This window comes from Xyrauchen texanus, chromosome 5 (assembly GCF_025860055.1).
Source record: "Xyrauchen texanus isolate HMW12.3.18 chromosome 5, RBS_HiC_50CHRs, whole genome shotgun sequence".
Lineage (NCBI taxonomy): Eukaryota > Metazoa > Chordata > Actinopteri > Cypriniformes > Catostomidae > Xyrauchen > Xyrauchen texanus.
The window spans coordinates 33,315,901-33,333,085 of NC_068280.1; the positions used below are offsets into that span (position 1 = coordinate 33,315,901).

Genomic DNA, 17,185 nt, shown 5'->3' on the forward strand with positions numbered 1-17,185 from the left:
TTTCATCACATTCCCAGTGGTTCAAAAGTTTAAATACATTTTGTTGTATTATTGCCTTTTTATTGTTTAACTTGGGTCAAGCGTTTTGGGTAGCTTTCGATAATCTTCTCACAATAAGTTGCTGGAATTTTGGCCCATTCTTCCAGACAGAACTGGTGTAACTGAGTCAGGTTTGTAGGCCTCCTTGCTCACACATGCTTTTTCAGTTCTACCCACAAATTTACGATTGGATTGAGGTCAGGATTTTCTGATGGCCACTCCAATACCTTGACTTTGTTGTCGTTAAGCCATTTTTCCACAATGTTGGAGGTATGTTTGAGGTCATTGTCCATTTGGAAGACCCATTTTTGACCAAACTTTAACTTCCTGGCTAATGTCTTGAGATGCTGCTTCAATATGTCTACATAATTTTCCTCCGTCATGATACCATCTATTTTGTGAAGCTCCCCCACAACTTGATGCTGCCACCCCCATGCTTCACGGTTGGGATGGTGTTCTTCACCTTGCAAGCCTCACCCTTTTTCCTCCAAACATAACGAGTGTCATTATGGCCAAACAGTACAATTTTTGTTTCATCAGACCAAACCATTTTTGGAGCAGTGACTTCTTCCTTTCTGACCAGCCTTTCAGGTTATGTCGATATATGACTCTTTTTAATGTGTGTATATATTTATATATATATATATACACACACACACACTTGTCTACCCATTTCCTCCAGAATCTACACAAGGTCCTTTACTGTTGTTCTGGGATTGATTTGGACTTTTTGCTCCAAACTATGTTCATCTCTAGGAGAGAGAATGCATCTCCTTCCTGAGCATCGTGGTCCCATGGTGTTTAAACATGCATACTATTGTTTGTACAGATGAACGTGGTACATTCAGGCATTTGTAAATTGCTCCCAAGGATGAACCAGACTTGCGGAGGTCCACAATTTTCTTTCTGAGGTATTGGCTGATTTCTTTTTAATTTTCCCATGATGTCAAGCAAAAGAGGCACCGAGTTTGAAAGAAGGCCTTAAAATACATCCACAGGTACACCTCCAATTGACTCCAATTAGCCTATCAGAAGCTAATTGTCTAATTGCTTAAAGGCTTGACATAATTTTCTGGAATTTTCCCAGCTTTAAAGCACAGTTAACTTAGTGTCTGTAAATTTCTGACCCACTGGAATTGTGATATAGTCATTTATAAGTGAAATAATCTGTCTGTAAACAATTGTTGGAAAAATGATGTGTGTCATGCAAGAGTAGATGTCCTAAATGACTTGGCTCTATTCATCTAGGTGTAAAACCTTTTAAAGAGCAAAAAGTTACTGAGTGCACCTTTAAGCCACTCTGAAATGCTCTTGAGAAAGGCCTTAAACCACATAAACAGCATCTACTTCATTCATTAGGTTTATTTTGAGGTCTGCTACAAATGTTTTGATCCATACGTCCAGTTCTAAATATGTTCCGTGTCAACTCTTCTCAAAAATTAGACTGGAAAGAAAAAACATAAGAAGACTGTTTGACTAAGTTTAAACCTTAAATGTATAACTCCTTTCACAAAGTCCATGGCAATTCAGTATAATGTCTGGCTCGCCGTTGTCTGTGTACAGTGTCCAATACATTATATTGAACGATTGCTTAGGTCCTCCTCCTAGTCCCGTACTCCTTTTTAAAGCTAAATTATGTACATTTTCGGTGTTAAAATACTTTCTCCTGTCCAAGTTTAATATGCATACACAACTATAAAGACCGTTCACACAGCATGGCGAAATTCTGCTGGCGAAATATAGTCATCTCAGTGTAAATCTGCGAGATAGACTCCTGATGGCGAAGAATTTAACCTTGCGGATTTCACGTGAAGTTCAAGTTTGGTGAACTTTGACAGATGAATTTTGCTGCATTGGCCAATGGGAAGTTGCTTGGTTTGGCAGTAACCTGTGTGAGGATGGTGATTCGTACACGGTTACACAGAATATTCACAATGTTCAAGGATATAATTTTAGTGGTGAGTTTCTTTTTACCTTAAGTCTCACAAAGTATAAAGTGAAGCATTAAAAGAGGCTGCTTGACGATCATATTTTTGCTGGTGTTACACTCGCTCAATGTTCACCCATGCCATCTTCTCATGTGGAATTTTGCCATGCGATGGTATATTTGACCACGCCTTAAGTAAACCATTCAGAGGTTAATTTTCTCAAAAAATGTAAGCACTGAGTTAATAACATTGACTCAACAAATTAACAATAACATTGACTCAACCAATTACATGAGTTGGGGGCGGGACTATCTTTGGCAGACATTTGGTTATGTTGCAGCCTTATGCTAAAGTTTGCAAATTTAACACTGAAAATACTGAAATTGACATAATTACTCAGACTGTTGCTTAGTTGAAGCACCTTTTGCAGCGATTACAGCCTCAAGTCTTTTTGGGTATGACTTTCCACACCTGGATTTGGGAATTATTTGCCATTATTCTCTGCAGATCCTCTCAAGATCTGTCTGGTTGTATGGGACCGTCGGTGGACAGCCATTTTCTGGTCTCTCCAGAGATGTTCAATTGGGTTCAAGTCCGTTCTCTGGCTGGGCCACTCATGGACATTCACAGAGTTGTTCCTAAACCACTCTTGCATTGTCTTGGCTGTGCGCTTAGTGTCATTGTCCAGTTGGAAGGTGAACCTTCAGCCCAGTCTGAGGTCCTGAGCACTCTGGACCAGGTTTTCATTAAGGATATCTTAGTTTTTTTTGCATTCAGCTGTCCTTCAACCCTTACCAGTTCCCCAGTCCCTGCCGCTGAAAAATAAACCCACGGCATTATGCTACCCCCACCATGCTTCACTGAGCAGTGCCTGGTTTCCTTCAGACATGATGGTTGGAATTGAGTTCAATCTTCATTTCATCAGACCAGAGAATCTTGTTTCTCATAGTCTGATAGTCCTTTAGGTGCTTTCGGTGTCTTGAACTGAGTAGAGGCTTCCATCTGGCCACTCTGCCAAAAGATTGGTGGAGTGTTGCAATGATGGCTGTCCTTCTGCAGGTTTCTCCCATCTCCACACATGATTTCTGGAGCTCAAACAGAGTGACCATAGAGTTATTGGTCTCCTCTCTTACCAAGGCCCTTCTCCCCCAATTGCTCAGATTGGCTGGACGGCTAGCTCTAGGAAGAGTCCTGATTGTTCCAAACTTCCATTTAAGAATTATGGAGGCCATTGTGCTCTTAGGGACCTTCAGGGCAGCCAAAAAATTTTTGTAGCCTTCCCCAGATCTGTGCCTCGACACATTTCTGTCTCTTGAGTTCTGGAGGCAGTTCCTTTGACCTCATGGTTTGGTTTTTGCTCTGATATGCATTTTCAGCTGTGAGTCCTTATATAGACAGGTGTGTGCCTTTCCAAATCATGTAGAATCAATTGAATTTGCCACAGGTGGACACCAATCAAAGTGTAGAAACATCTCAAAGATGATCCAGAGAAATGGGATGCACCCAAGCTAAATTTTAAGGGTCAAAGCAAAGGGTCTGAATACTTAAGTCAATGTGAAATTTCATTTTTTTCTTTGTAATAAATTTGAAAAGTTAGCAAAAATAATTTTTTTGCTTTGTCATTATGGGGTGTGGATTGTATATTGATTTGAAAAAAATATATAATTTAAAGCATTTTAGGATAAGGCTGCCACATAACAAAATTAGAAAAAAGGAAGGGGTATGAATACTTTCTGAATGCACTGTATGTATCTTTCAAATGATTGCCTACACAATGTATTTTCAGTTACAATGAGACATGAGGGAGAGTAAATGATGATTCACTTTTCCTTAAGCAGTAAGAGATCCTATTTTTGTTTCAGTGATAACATTTCTGTTTCTTATTGTTTTTTTTGCTACAAGTTCTACAAAATCTTAACAAAATTGGTGTATTCAGTGGGGTTTAAAAGTCCAAATGGATAATATGGAATTCAAAATCGAATTTAAACTTGGAAGGATTTTGAATAAAATAAAAAAGAGAAATGGTAATGTTATGTAATGTACAGTATTTTAAGATTTTGCACTATTTTAAGGTCACTAATCAAATAAGCAAAATTGGTTAGACCTAATAGTAATACATTTTGAAATTCACGTTACATGTACATGTAATTTATTTGTCTTTTTTACCTTTTTTTTTGGGGGGCCCTATTCCCAATGTGTTCTAAGTCCTCATGGTGGTGTATTGACTCACCTCAATCTGGGTGGCGGAGGATGAATCTCAGTTGCCTCCGCGTCTGAGGCCGTCAATCCACACATCTAAACACGTGGCTTGTCTATTCTCCACAGCATCCAAGCACAATTCACCATGCGCCCCGCCGAGAGTGAGACCCACACATTATATACCTCATGTGACTCTACCCTCCCTAGCAACTGGGCCAATTTGGTTGCTTAGGAGACCTGGCTGGAGCCACTCAGCATGCCCTGGATTTGAACTTGCGACACCATGGGTGGTAGTCAGCGTCAATACTCGCTGAGCTACCCAGGCCAGTCTTTTTTACCTTTAAGCAAATTACACTCAGAACAGATATTCTCATTTGTAGTATTAAGTGAGTGTGTGGATGGGCCGTCTAGAGGGACTGCAGGCAAGACCACCTGTGGTCTCCAGGCCGATGCTGCATGTGCGTTAATGTAAAAACAAATTTGTGTTTATCCCCAAAGCGCCTGGCATTTCTCTGCCTTCTGGGCTGTATGTGCATTCTAATTACTGAATCTGATGTCTCATCTACATGTATTTGATGTAAAGTTACTGTGCGAGTGTGCATGTTTGTGCGTACAGAGGAGGTGTGTGTGTGAGCACATGCATCCAGCTTTACGTGTGAAAGTTAATTTGCATGCATGTGAGAACATGCTGGAAAAGCAATGAGGGAATATATCTGTGTATGTCGAGGAAAAAATAAACAAAACATAACAAACCTCCTGTCAGAGAACGAGTGAGGGAGAGGGAGACTTTAATCATAGATTAATAAAAACGTCTTTGCAAATCTCTCCAGATCTACACATTAGGTTAACCTGCAAAGCTCAGCAAAGCAGCAAACCTCCTTCTCTTCTCTTTTTTTCCCAATCCTCCCTGAATTCGTTGTCCTCATTTCCATTCGTTGACTCCTTCCTCTTCATTTTATACATGTTCTACTCTCTCTCCTTCTCTCTTTCTTTCTAGTTCTCCCCTTCAAATACAGGCCATTTCATTGTTTCTTTTCTCCATCTCTTTTTCCCTCCATCCATCCATCCATCTCTCTCTCTCTATGGCTCATTTAAATGGTGGCTGTGGAGGAGTCTGTGGGCTGGTATTTCTGCTCTTTCGGTCATGCCTCTCACACTCATGTGCAGAGGGGGCCTCCTCCTGCCCTGGCCTGCTTTTGTTACCCAGAGAGAGAGATTCAGTGGAGGATGAGAGAGGGAGAGAGAGAGAGAGGAGGGGTACGAGGGGATAAACAGGGGTGAAAGGAGGAAAGCGGCAGCTCTCTGTCTCTCTTTTTCTCCTCTCTGTCTCTGATCTCTGGGGCTTGACCCTGCACTCCAGACCATGTGGGTCACACAAGGGAGGGGAGCTGGAAGGAAGTGGCTAGAAGGGTTGCCCTATGTGTGTTTACACATCTAAAAGCGAGAGATTTCCGCTGCCGGGTTAACTGTGTTAGAGAGGGACTAAAGGATGGTTCGGACAAGAGGTGAGGTTACATTGTAGGTATAAGAGTTGAGAACCAGACCAAAGGGTTGGAGGATACGTGACATTCATAATTGTTATTTTTCTCCACTAAATGTGTGCAGTGACACTGGAATTTCTCAACCATGAGTTTACATTTATCTTCAAGCACTGACATAGTGCTGCACTATATATATATATATATATATATATATATATATATATATATATATATATATATATATATATATATATATCTGTCAATTACAGATTCCATTTAGATCTTCTCTTGTTGCACCAGAAAATGATATACACCTTTGTCTTTTCTTCCAGAGTTTTAAATTTTTATTTTTTTTAGAAGTACTTACTTAAAGAATATTGCCCACACAAAATAAGCAATGTAATGGAAATTCTCTTAATCGAAATTAATAATCATGATTAAAATATCAAGAGAAATAATGGTCATTATTGTGCAGCCCTATATTGACACATACGACACTCTAGAATTGTGGCAGACTGAGATATATGCCAGGCTGATTCATCAACAGGCATTTGACTTTTTTAAGGTAATCGATATAGGCCGATAACTGTGTTCACTCGCTTAACAGAAAATGTGGTTACTCCTTGAGTCATACACACACATATATATATATATATATATATATATAGAGCAAATCTGTCCATTTATATATATATATATATATATATATATATATATATATATATATATATATATATATATATAAAAAATGGACAGATTTGCTATTTCAAATTTTAATTGAGTGAATTTTCACTTCATATTGTGTGAAACGCGAATTGGTTTAATGATTATTATTTTTTAACATTTCGTTTTGATGTCATTAATTTGTATTATATTAATAATGGCATTATTACTAGGTATATTCTCTAGATATTGGCATCTGCCATTGAAAAACAAATACCCCAAATTCTAGAATTTGATATCTAAAATGCTCGGCCCAAGAACAAGATATGTTAAATATTTGACAGAGGAAGGAAAGGAAGTGTTCTAGCAATATTTTAAAGAGTAAAACATGTTAAAGAAATATTCCGGGTTCAATACAAGTTAAGCTCAGTTGACAGCATTTGTGGCATAATGTTGATTACCACAAAAAATTATTTTGACCCCTCCCTCCATTTATTTAAAATAATCAAAAATCGAGGTTACAGAGAGGCACTTACAATTGAAGAGAATGGGGCCAATTTTCCAAGGGTTTAAAGGCAGAAATGTGAAGCTTATAATTGAATAAAAGCATACAATAATTCTTCTGTTCAAAAGTTGTAAATTTGTTTAAATGGTAATTTTTACATTTATTATAGGGTTTGTTGATATTACGTCATCATGGCAATGAAGTTTGTACAATTGGCTATAAATTTACACGGAAAAGGTTAGTAAGTGATTTTATCACACTAAAATCATATTACATTCACATTGTTTATGACTTGGGGCTATACTTTTGAAATAGTAAGTATTTTAACCCACATTCACCTCCATTCTAAGTGCTTCACTGGAACCCAGATTTGTCCTTTTTTTAAAGAAAAGGAGGTGCAAGTCAAAATATAATTTTGGGTAATCAATATTATGCCACAAATGCTGTTGATTGAGCTTAACTTGTATTGAACCCAGAATATTCCTTTAAATTGAGATGGGGTATGAATGTTTCAAAACTTAAACACAGTATTGCATGCATAGGGGAAAATAAACACATGCATTTTCATCTAACTTGGCCTGAGAGTCACTAACATATACTCCCATTATTGTCATATGCACTCCCCATAGGAGACAAGGGACTCAGTATCAGAGAATGTGTGTTAAGTGTAATTGTGTTTTGTGGTTTGTGATGGACTAGTAAAAAGCTTTAGACAGCAGTGACTAATTTCATTTGAGTGGCACTCTCACATAAATCCAATTCTCTTCAGTTGCTTTGTCTTATAACTGTGTGATGTGTGTCTGCTGAACAACAGTCATCTTGCAACTCACACACACACACACACACACAAATCCAATTCTCTTCAGTCCGTTTTGTTGTTACTTAATGGCAACAGATACATTTACACACACACACACACACACACTGTCTGGTTGACAGAGTGGTAACACATTTAAACAGACTATAAAGCAATGGGAATAATGATGTTAATGTGTACAAATTGCCATTTTATTGTCAATCTCATTTACAAACTCAAAAAAGCAAGTTTAAAAAAAAAGATTTCGATATATTTATTTTCATATTGTGCAACAAACATTCTATCACAAATCCATCAATGATAATGTGACAGAAGGACAGGTCATTGTGTGGACAGGCATAACGAGAGAAAAACATCCCCAAAATCCTACCCACATATCCTATTTATCCTTATAGTCGAACACATACACATACACACACACACACACACACAGGCTCTGTCTTTGAATCTATCTAACTTTAGGATGGAGGGATGCAGGGGGGCCCTTGGACCCCTCTCAAACAGAACAGTCAAGAAAAATAAGATTCTCCCCAAAAAAGGGGGGAGGGGGTTCTGACTTGGCCTCTGAACTTGAATTAGAGTTGTTGAGCCTTCCTCAGTGGTCACACTTTCTTTTTTTCTTCTTCCCTTTGTGCTTTTTTAATTTTCCTTTCCCCCTTTTTTCAGTGTTTTTCCCACCCCTTTTTTGGTTCTGTCTGGTCTTTTGCTTCATGAACCCAAACTTTGTCATTAGGCTGGACTATAGCAGTGGCAGCAGATGGGCATTAGTTTATATTGAATGCATGAGTGTTTGAAAGAAAGTGTCTTTGAGTGTTTGATATACTGCAGGGCAAAGGTAAGACATTAGATATCCGTATCCCTCTCTTTTTGTTTCTCTTTTCAATGGTTCAGAAATTGCATTATGGCTTGTTTGTAGCTGTTTGTGTGTGGATATTAGGGAATTTACAGTCAATTTTGTTTTTAGCTCTGTTTCTGGATAAGTCTATGGTGACTTCACTGCCATCTTCATAGTAGTGAATGTGGCCTTGTCAACCTCTATATCCAGCCTGACCTCACTGTTATACGTAGCTATTTTAGGCTGGATTTGTACGTTAATATTTTAACATTTAAACTTATACTTTTGTAAGTTTGGAAACATGCAATAAGGACGTTTTAAAAAGTATCTAAAAATATCCATTTGTACGTATTTACAGATTTAGAAACGTACAATGTTTATGAATCCATTATACATATTATTTGAATCCACAGAATGATTATGAATATATTTGTATACATTTATTTAATGAACAAATATATTTCTAAATGTATACTGTTTTATAGATATTTTAGATCAATTAACCCTACCCCTGAACATAAACACTATTCAACTTTACAAATAATGTAACTGGCAGATTAAAGTACAGTGAAAATAATTTTTGTTCCAGTATACATATATATATATATATATATTATGTATATATAAAAATATATATATTATGTATATATAAATATAGTAGAGCCGCTGTTCACATCCCTACCCCTAAACCTAACCATAACAATTTCCTAACCATATTTAAAACATTACAGTCAGATAAATTTAATCAAGATAATTTATTCAGTAAAGGATGATGCGCTGCATCCGGTGTGCTTCCTGATGGCATGCAATTGCTTTGTGAGAGATAGAGTGCAATTTAAGTTATAAAAAGCTGAAAATCATCTCCTGGTCTACTCTTTAAAGGTGCCGTCATATCTCATTAAAAAAATATGGCAAGTCGAAATCGGTCACGTGACTCATGAGAGCCAATGAGCATTTGACATCACTGCTGTAAAACCTGTGTTGTAACTTTTTGAGGCGGCAATTTTTGAATTATATGAGTGGATGGTTATGGGTGTTATGGCCAATGCAGCCAATGGAGTCGGAGAGATCATTGAATAAAAGGCTTGAATTTAGGTCTATTCCTCACACAGCGCTATTTGAAGACTTGGATTATAGTGAATAAATAAAGTTTATTACTTTAATGATTGTTTTATGGTGCTTTTGTAGTTTACTTTATAGTATTTTTTATTTTTGTTTTTTTTAGCCGTATCATATTCTGAAACTGAAAACAAACAAAATAAAAATGTTGCTACCTTTCCCTCTCACTTGACCACATTTGCTACCTTTCCCTCTTACTTGAACTTTTGCTATATTCTATCTGTAATCGATTTTTTAAACCTATGCCTTTTGTTTCCATTGCCATTTTCCCTTGGAGTGTATTTTAATGAAAATATATGGTCATTTTCCTGCATATTATGGCAGCCATTTATTTGTAATTGTGCACAGGTTATGAAGGTTAATGCTTTTTAATAAAGCCACTTTTACTGCCAAATATTTTTTATTCATCTTATAAGAGAGCAATTCATAAAAACATTAATGTATTGGGTATTCCAATATGAAGTTCCTCATTAGTGTGATATAAATGTAACATCTGCAAATTTAGCTTATTTGTGTAGTTTTCACCTTTCTTTTTAAATTTTGTAGTTCTCTGAGATCATAATGATGTTGCAGCCCATTGAATTTTGAGCACTTTAAATTCATTAATCATGAATGCTCTTTAAGTCAAGGTTTTATTATAGTAATTTACCTTATTCATAGTAGTGCCATATTTGATTTTTGACATGAATGAAAGTGAGGCTGTGAGGAATAGACTTACCATCTCTTCAATGCATCCATTGTATAAAGCTGTATAAAGCTCCTAGATCACCTATCGTATTCCACAACTCTTTTGGAGTTTTTTTGTCAACTGAAATTTCTCCGAAAGATCATTCTTTTTAAATGTTTCATCCTCGGAGTGATCAAAACTGTTAAAACAACAGTACAGCTCATTGTAGAAAGTCTATCGAGTCTGTCCCTCACAGCCTCGTTGTCAGTCCTGTCAAAAATCAAACATAGCATTATCTTGAATAAGGTCCATTGGGTTTGCAACCAACATTCATAAGCACCCTTCGTGTGTTTAATTGTGTAATTTACACCATATCTATTATGTAAGATTGAAGTGCTTGTGTTAGAAAGGGCTGGAAGGTGAGATGAGAGTTCTGTGATGTGCAAGTGAATGTGAATGTGGTTGTTGTGAATATGCAGCCAAAAGCAGAAAATGGAAGGGCGTCATTGCGGATGGGTCACAATGCTCTAACTTGAGGTGCCAGCAGTTGGGCCACAGAAATGAGAGCATGTGTTGTGGAACTTGTGTTGCTGAGTGCTAGAGTGTGAAGGTGTTTTATCTACAGGATTTGTGAGGACTGCATACTACTGCATGATTCTAGCATCTCTCTCTCTCTCTCTCTCTCTCTCTCTCTCTCTCTCTCTCTCTCTTTCTGTGTGCGCGTGTGTGTGTGTTTCAGTTACTGGTGTGAGACGTGGTGGCTGTGTGAGGTGATATGTGTCTGTCAGTCTGTGTGTGTGAGATTGGTGATGGTGATGTGTGTTTTCGTGAGTGTGTGGACCAGGAGGTAGGTGTGTGTGTGTGTGGCAGGGATAGGCATCAGCTCTTATCTGGGCACAGCAGTGCCACTTCAGCTGAAACACCACACCCATTTCTCCACATGGTGTGTTTGAACAGACGCCATGCCCTCAAACACACACACACACACACACACACGTACAGATTCACCATAAAATCACATCGTTAGGCAGTGTTTTTTCTATACTTTATTTTTGAGATAAGACTAAAAAGATTTAAGATTTATTGTTTGTACCTTATTGTGTGAATATTTAATAGTTACTTTATTTCATTCTTACATATATTAACTCAAGGTTCTCATGGTAATGGACAGATATTATAAGGGAATTTTAAGCTTTTGATAGTCAATATTCTAGTTATATTGAAAAATATTTTTTGTGTGCATTCTCTACATAAAATGATTTGTTTTAAAATCGTTATCAAATAATCATGAAGGACTTGGAAATACATTATTCTCCGTGGTACCAAATGCTTTTGACCAATGTTTTTCCAGAAATGTTTTTATCAATATTCTTAAAGATTTAGGAAACATTGCAAAATTGGTGCAATTAATTAATTAATTAATTTGATATTGTTAAATTAGTTTTTTGTTGTGTGTGTGTGTGTGTGTTTTTTAGCTTAATACAATAGTTTTTGTCAAGGCAGTTCTATTGATAAATTGTTTTTTTGACAACACGACTAAACTTTAGTTTTAAATCAAGAGAATCTCATCAAACTTTTCAGAGAGATTGAAAATTTTCATCAGGTCTACATCCGGCTTTTCTGAGAAAAGAGAATTTCCATCAGCTCTTTCTTCACGAATGGCCAGTGAACTACACTACGAGTGTGGCCGGTGTAATCCTGTTTGAAAGGACTGTGTGTGTTCCTGGTTGGACGTCTGGCGTTTTGGGTGGGCTCTGCATGGGACAGCAGGTATCCTTAATCATGTTATGGGGTGTGGGGTGTATTTTTGAGAAGGGGTTTGCTGGCAAGCTCCCATACCAATTTCATACTAAATGGTCACACACCAGGTTTGATTAGAGAAGGCAGGCCGAGGAACCAAGCCCTGCTCCATTGTCATAGTTTCTGCTATTGGTGCGGAGCGGCAGGTCTGTGCATTTAAACTCACCAATGGTGTATGTATGCAGGCCGTAAGACTATAGTTATTCTGTTTGAGGATTTACCCACTCTTTTTGTGAAACCGTTTTGCGGTTTAGATGCAGAATCAAAGTAGCATTTATTATTAGCATATCTTCATAGATAATGTAATTTTACTACACTAGATACATACACTTTTTATTTTCCCTTTTTTATTTTTTTATTTTCTACTTTTATTTTTTATTTTTAAATACATTAAAAAAAATGTTTTTATCTATTCACCAATCCCATTTTTGGTCTGGTGTCAGGACTGCTTTATGAAATTATCACAATATATTTATTATTAAATATATTTGTTTACAAGTTAGGAGAATAGTATCTATGAGTGGGTTAAATCTGAATGTTATATCTGTTCCTCTGTGATTATCTTCACCACACAAAGATGCAGCATCGTCCCGGAAAACCTCAAGTATAACATCTGTGTTTGTTTTTGCAGGTGCTCATTTGGTTTGATGTGAACGTTTATTCTACATAGAATATTTGTGTGGGCTGTTTTCTGACAGAGCGTAGTGGAAAAAAGTCCCCCCACCCACTAGCTTCTGTAGTTCATTCCATATGCTGAATTACTTGTTTTTCACAGAAATATTTAAATGCAATGACAAGAAGGTGCTTAAAAAAGAAAATGGATATTTTGTTTTTCTTAAGAAGAGGAATTGAGAACACGATAATTTGTAATTGGCTTTGTGCGCCTGGAGGTTAGGGGCATAACAGCATGCTTTAAACCGCTTCCATTGCTATGTAGAGACAAATATACAGAACAAAATACATAAATGAGTAATATAGGTATTACAAAATGAATAGAAATGATAGGATTCATTCAGAGTATTATGTAAATTACAGCATTAACAGAGAATATATTTAAATGTAATCCAAGACAGAATATTACAGTTAGAAATTCCTAGCCCTTTGATATTAAGCATTTTTTCCTGTCTTTGCAGTGTTGTTGCTGATTCTATATCTTTCAGTGGTACTGGCCCTCATAAGTCTTGGTGTGGGGGGCAAAACTTCAGTGAGGGGGAAAAGGCAATTGCAATTACCAATAAAATCCATTCTAATTAATCAGTCATTTAATATAAAATCAAATTATTGCCTCAGCGACAGAGGACGAAGGCACCCCAGTGAGACCTGATTAATTTTATTTTTACCCCCCTTCTCTCGCTCCCGTTCAGCACAACTGTAACTTTTTTTAAATCTTTCTGTCTTTTTGGGTGGGGTGTTTGGGTTAGGGGTATTTATTAACACTGAGCCAAGATCATGATTGCTTAGCTGTTTGGGCTTTAGACCACTAGAGTATAGAATATTAATATAATTTCAATAGAGTGGTAAAAAAAAAACAAATCAACATGCGGGAATATTTTGCCTCTGTTTTGAATCTTGTGGCTTTATGTGGATAAACAGTTTTCTGGTCACTCACTTATACATAATGTATCTTGTAATGCTTGAAAATGAAATATATTGATTTGTCCAGCTTTACAGTGCTTTGTCACAAAAGCATTGCATTTATATAACCACTGTTAACAGAAAAGATTCTCGTTACTTACATGAAATCAGATATATACAGTATGTGTAGTTTATGTGCAAAGGTAAAGTTTTATATATACTATGGTCATCTTTATGTGCTATCATTGTTTTAAAAATATATATGGGAACCTATAATAAAATAAGCGACAAACAGATATTTGAATAATTCTAGGTCTGTATTATAACAGTATTTTGTATTACATCGCAAATGCATTACAAAATGATGCAAGATGCAACATGATTGATTTTCACTTGTTCAGACATAGTTTAAATTATTCAACCAAAATAATTCTTTATACAGTTCAGAAACTGTGAAAAACATCCTAATCCATGAATAGTCCTGTGTTGTGTTATTATGTTGTAATTTCTGAAAAATACTTATTTGATTGTTTTAATAGGCATATTGCCTTATTGTTTATCTCATTTATTTCATTTGCTTGTGTACTTCTCTATCTCTCCACTCATGAGAGGTAAGAAGTGTTTATGTGTGTATATATTTTATGTGAGATGGTCTGTGTCTCACTGTTACTAATCTCTCAAGCTTTCTTAACTCCCTCTGGGACCTTCCGGAAAACGCCACCTCACTATTATTAGGGTCTCTTTTGCATATTGAGGGAGCTGCTCAGTGTGTCTGTGTGCACGTGTGTGTGTATAATGGAGGGAGACAGTGAGAGTGAGTCTGTGTGTGCAGCAGTAGTTTTCCTTTTTTTCTTTTTTTTTTGTTGCGGCAACTGTTAAACTGAATTTGTGACATTAAAATAACTTTTATTGCTTTAACTTCTGTCATTTTTTAAGGTTAGATAAAACTGCATGGATCGGATCTTGCATCTTCACACGTTGGGTCTTTTCAAACGGTTCTAGTCTGATACATCAGCTTGTGGCCAATCCAGTTTATAGAAAAATGTAATGCCTTCTTTTATTGACTGAGGGTCTTTTTTTAGTCTGATATGTTTACGACATATTATTTAGGTGACACTAAGTGTTGGAACCACACAATTTGAATACTGTAGTTTAAATCAACATTTGATTTGATTCGTATTTTGAATTATTTTAATTTATATGTTTTATTGTCATTCATTGAAGTCAGCAGAGGCTTTGGAAGCCTTCTGTCTTCTCAGAAATATTTATGTATTTTCTACAATGCGAGTCAAATAATCCTCCAACATGCAGAAATTATGAAACCCACTTTCATCCACTGGATTTTTAAGCTCGAGAATTTCCAGTCGTAACTCATAATGACATGGAGATGTAAAGCATTAAGTTTTGTCTGCTATCTAATACGGCCATGGCATACAGTTGGTTAAGCTGTGAGATCAGGTAGCTGACAGTGATGTTTAGCACCCGTTGTGTAGATTTTGGCTTCATTGGTGGAATGAGGCTGATATGTTTGTGGGCCGACTGTCCGGAAGCCATTTAACACATATCATTCTACCTCTTCCATTTACTGTCACTGCGATTGCTGCATACGCCGGACAAATTGGCAGTTTATCTTGCCACTAACACCCAATAATGTTTTAGCTAGCTATCTTCTTCATTATCTCACAAGCAGGGGTTTGTATTATATTATTATATAAGATGAAGCCTAAATATTTCCTAGAATGCTGTGCCTTTATCCAAAAATAAATAAAAATACAAAAAGAAAATGTGAAAGATTTGTTTTATTTTCCTTTTCAAAGCTTTATAAAAATCCACAACCTGAATGTTGGTTCTCATTTAGGTCTCTTTTTTTACCATTCGAGAGTGACAGGATATTATTGGGAAAGAGAGAAGAATGCAAGCTTGAATTGAACTGCTTTACCCAACTGACCACCACCGCAGAATGTGTCTGGAGCATGTGCGCTTACTGCTAGTCCATGGTTCTGGCAACCAAGTTCTTTTTTTACATGTACATCGTTTCAATTTTGAATTAAAAATGTTATTTTTCTCTTTTTGGCATATAATCTTGGCAAATTCAAATGGCATTTTTGCACCCTTGATGGCCTTTTCAATTCGTAGGTATCCTAACTTTGCTGTTTGTGATCACTGAGTGATGACAACCTAAGTGGCAATTCCTTGCCAAAACCTGTGGTAATTAAGACATTACCTGGGATTTTTAAATCTTCAATTGCACTTGTGTACCCAAGGTCTATCAACAGGAAATGTTTGACATGTTTTCAGACCCCAGGAAATCAAAATTGGAGGTTTGTGGCCTTAAGAATATTTACACCTGTACATCTACTTATTCATGTGATTATCTAATCAGCCAATCAGCAGTGATATGTATATAATCATGCAGATATGGGTCAGGAAAAATTTGATCTCAGTGATTTAGACCATGGCATGATTGTTGGTGCCAGACGGGCTGGTTTGAGTATTTCTGTTTCTGCTGATCTCCTGGGATTTTCACATGTCTCTAGAATTTAAAGAGAATGGTGCGAAAAACAAAACATCTAGCAAGTGGCAGTTCTGTGGGCGAAAATGGCTTGTTAATGACAGAGGTCAGAGGGGAATGGCCAGAGTGGTCCAAGCTGACAGAAAGGTGAAAGTAACCCAATTAAACACTCGTTACAACAGTGCTATGCAGAAAATAATTTCTGAATGTACGTCAAACATTGAGGCGGATGGGCTATAGCAGCAGATGACCATTCCGGGTACCACTACTGTCAGCTTAGAACAGGAAACAGGCTGCAGTGGGCACAGGCTCACCAAAATCGGACCATAAATGATTGGAAAAACATTGCCTGGTCTGACAAATCTGGATGGTGCACAAATGGTAGGCCCACTGCAGCCTCAGTTTTCTGTTCTTGGTTGACAGAAGTGGAACCCAACATGGTCTTATGCTGTTGTAGCCCATCCACCTCAAGGTTCGACATGTTGTGTATTCTGAGATGCTATTCTGCTCACTACAATCGTACAAAGGAGTTATCTGAGGTGCCGTAGCCTTTCTGGATTTTTTCTGTCATCAACAAGGCGATTTCGTCCACAGAACTGCCGCTAACTGGTTGTTTTTTGTTTTGCTAGCGATACCAGTAAAATTGTACGATTCTCTATACTAATTTCGATACCACAGAAAAAAAATTATAATATGCTATTGAACACACACCTTAAGCCTATTAAAATGTTAAATTTCAATGTAAATAATTAAAACAATAGCATGTTTCCTTTAAAGGGGTCATATAATGCCGTTTTTGTACAAGTTAATATGAATCTTTAGGGTCTAAATGAAAACTTTGTAATATACTTTTATTAAAAATTCTCATTAGTATTTTAAGAAAACACTCATTTTACCTGCTCAAAAACAGCTCTGTTTTCAGCACGCTGTTTCAGACCATATGACTTTAAATGATAATGAGCTTTGGTCACCCCGCCCCTCAGTTCTGGAGTTATTCTCCGTATAACTGTTTTTTTGACATTACTTCTTAATCAGTAACATACAA

At 36.8% G+C, this 17,185-nt stretch overlaps 1 long non-coding RNA gene across 1 annotated transcript in view; it reads left to right on the plus strand.

The window, feature by feature from the left end:
• LOC127644182 (uncharacterized) overlaps window positions 1-17,185 on the plus strand; it is a 48,344-nt gene that overhangs the window by 378 nt on the left and 30,781 nt on the right. The window lies entirely within an intron of this gene.